This window comes from Rattus rattus, chromosome 1, assembly GCF_011064425.1.
Source record: "Rattus rattus isolate New Zealand chromosome 1, Rrattus_CSIRO_v1, whole genome shotgun sequence".
Lineage (NCBI taxonomy): Eukaryota > Metazoa > Chordata > Mammalia > Rodentia > Muridae > Rattus > Rattus rattus.
Window position 1 is genome coordinate 148,481,348 of NC_046154.1, and position 3,780 is coordinate 148,485,127.

Sequence of the window (3,780 nt, forward strand, 5' to 3'; positions counted from 1 at the left end):
TCAGTCTAGGTGGCAAATGCCTTTACCCACTGTTTCATTTGCCTAATGTCAAACTTCTTAAACCTTAAAAGTAAAACAATGACTCATTTTCCAAATGTTGAGTTAAACTTCTCTTGCTAAGATAGCAATGACGTTCAGGTGGGGTGTAGAGTGACCAGAAAAACACATACTCTCTCAAACTAAGAAATCTAGATAGGCCATCCCATCCTCCTATTCTTGCCTGTTCCCAGACAAGTCATGTAATAGTTATGGGAACTTGTAGGTCAAAGCCTGGGCTTCATAATCCCTAATAGGCTAGTGAGGTCTGGTCACTTGTCTCTTGTACTCAAAGCAACAATAAAAAGCAGAGGAGGAACGGTTTATCTAAAATTAGTGTACTGGAAAGAGAAACAAATGAGTTCTAGTGACCCATCTTTGTGTTCTTAGGGACTTGACATGAGGTTTAATGTTAAAAAGAAGGCAAGACATGAACCTGACTAAGCAGCCCTAGACAAGGTATGGTGCCAGTCACCGAAGCCTCCAACGTCTGAGCTCTGGTCTATTCTGAAATATGGTCTATAAGTTGTCAGAACACTTGAAGTCTCTTCTGAGAGGTAAGTGCCTCATTGGGCTGCACTGAGACTGTAGCCTTTCCCTCCTCCAGCATGAATTCTTGGTGAAGTATTAATTCTGTGGAGTCCTTAGCTTCAGGAGTTTGATAGATGGAAGAAATAGCACAAGTGTCTCTTTTTAGAGTAACTCCTCTCCTGACAGGCATTTGAAAACGAACATTGTCTCTGCTTAATGTTACCCGTTAGGCCCTTTAGGAAAACAATCAAGTGAAATCATGAGGAAAGAGGCTTCTTGGTGATGACAGAGGCATCCAGACTTCATGTGACCAGTAGCTTGGGATCTAGATGCCCAGAAAAATAGTGGCCACCAAAGCCCCTGGGGCTTGTAGCTTCTGGGTTCTTTGTCACATGTGAACTAAAGAATGAATTTAGGCATGTCTGAAAAGAAGTTCAAATCTCTGAACAAAGAAATTGAAGAAGATACAGAAGATGGAAAGATCTCCTATGCTCACAGATCCAAAGAACTCACATAGTGAAAATGGCCATCTTACTGAAAGCAGTCTACAGAATCAATGCAATTCCCATCAAAATTCCAACACAGTTCTTTACAGAAATAGAATAATATTCAACTTTGTATGGGAAAACAAAAAGCCTAAATAGCAAAAACAATCCTGTACAGAACTTCCAGAAGTTTCACCATCCCTGACTTCAAACTGTACTACAGAGCAACAGTAATAAAAACCATATGGTATTGGCATAAAAACAGAGAGGTTAAAGCAAATCAAATCAAAAACCCACATACCTATGGACAGTTGACTTTTTTTTTTTTTTTAATTAACTTGAGTATTTCTTATATACATTTCGAGTGTTATTCCCTTTCCCGGTTTCCGGGCAAACATCCTCCTCCCGCCTCCCCTTCCTTCTGGGTGTTTCCCTCCCACCCCTCCCCCCATTGCCGCCCTCCCCCCAACAGTCTAGTTCACTGGGGGTTCAGTCTTAGCATGACCCAGGGCTTCCCCTTCCACTGGTGCTCTTACTAGGATATTCATTGCTACCTATGAGGTCAGAGTCCAGGGTCAGTCCATGTATAGTCTTTAGGTAGTGGCTTAGTCCCTGGAAGCTCTGGTTGCTTGGCATTGTTGTACATATGGGGTCTCGAGCCCCTTCAAGTTCTTCCAGTTCTTTCTCTGATTCCTTCAACGGGGGTCCCGTTCTCAGTTCAGTGGTTTGCTGCTGGCATTCGCCTCTGTATTTGCTGTATTCTGGCTGTGTCTCTCAGGAGCGATCTACATCCGGCTCCTGTCGGTCTGCACTTCTTTGCTTCATCCATCTTGTCTAATTGGGTGGCTGTATATGTATGGGCCACATGTGGGGCAGGCTCTGAATGGGTGTTCCTTCAGTCTCTGTTTTAATCTTTGCCTCTCTCTTCCCTGCCAAGGGTATTCTTATTCCCCTTTTAAAGAAGGAGTGAAGCTTTCACATTTTGATCATCCGTCTTGAGTTTCATTTGTTCTAGGCATCTAGAGTAATTCAAGCATTTGGGCTAATAGCCACTTATCAATGAGTGCATACCATGTATGTCTTTCTGTGATTGGGTTAGCTCACTAAGGATGATATTTTCCAGTTCCAACCATTTGCCTACAATTTCATAAACTTCGTTGTTTTTGATAGCTGAGTAATATTCCATTGTGTAGATGTACCACATTTTCTGTATCCATTCCTCTGTTGAAGGGCATCTGGGTTCTTTCCAGCTTCTGGCTATTATAAATAAGGCTGCGATGAACATAGTGGAGCACGTGTCTTTTTTATATGTTGGGGCATCTTTTGGGTATATATGCCCAAGAGAGGTATAGCTGGATCCTCAGGCAGTTCAATGTCCAATTTTCTGAGGAACCTCCAGACTGATTTCCAGAATGGTTGTACCAGTCTGCAACCCCACCAACAATGGAGGAGTGTTCCTCTTTCTCCGATCCTCGCCAGCATTTGCTGTCACCTGAGTTTTTGATCTTAGCCATTCTCACTGGTGTGAGGTGAAATCTCAGGGTTGTTTTGATTTGCATTTCCTGATGACTAAAGATGTTGAACATTTCTTTAGGTGTTTCTCAGCCATTCGCATTCCTCAGCTGTGAATTCTTTGTTTAGCTCTGAACCCCATTTTAATAGGATTATTTGTCTCCCTGCAGTCTAACTTTTTGAGTTCTTTGTATATTTTGGATATAAGGCCTCTATCTGTTGTAGGATTGGTAAAGATCTTTTCCCAATATGTTGGTTGCCGTTTTGTCCTAACCACAGTGTCCTTTGCCTTACAGAAGCTTTGCAGTTTTATGAGATCCCATTTGTCGATTCTTGATCTTAGAGCATAAGCCATTGGTGTTTTGTTCAGGAAATTTTTTTCCAGTGCCCATGTGTTCCAGATGCTTCCCTAGTTTTTCTTCTATTAGTTTGAGTGTGTCTGGTTTGATGTGGAGGTCCTTGATCCACTTGGACTTAAGCTTTGTACAGGGTGATAAGCATGGATCGATCTGCATTCTTATACATGTTGACCTCCAGTTGAACCAGCACCATTTGCTGAAAATGCTATCTTTTTTTCCATTGGATGGTTTTGGCTCCTTTGTCAAAAATCAAGTGCCCATAGGTGTGTGGGTTCATTTCTGGGTCTTCAATTCTGTTCCATTGGTCTATCTGTCTGTCTCTGTACCAATACCATGCAGTTTTTATCACTATTGCTCTGTAATACTGCTTGAGTTCAGGGATAGTGATTCCCCTGAAGTCCTTTTTTTATTGTTGAGGATAGTTTTAGCTATCCTGGGTTTTTTTGTTATTCCAGATGAATTTGCAAATTGTTCTGTCTAACTCTTTGAAGAATTGGATTGGTATTTTGATGGGGATTGCATTGAATCTGTAGATCGCTTTTGGTAACATGGCCAATTTTACTATATTAATCCTGCCAATCCATGAGCATGGGAGATTTTTCCATCTTCTGAGGTCTTCTTCAATTTCTTTCTTCAGAGTCTTGAAGTTCTTATTGTACAGATCTTTTACTTGCTTGGTTAAAGTCACACTGAGGTACTTTATATTATTTGGGTCTATTATGAAGGGTGTCGTTTCCCTAATTTCTTTCTCGGCTTGTTTCTCTTTTGTGTAGAGGAAGGCTACTGATTTATTTGAGTTAATTTTATACCCAGCCATTTTGCTGAAGTTGTTTATCAGCTTTAGTAGTTCTCTGGTG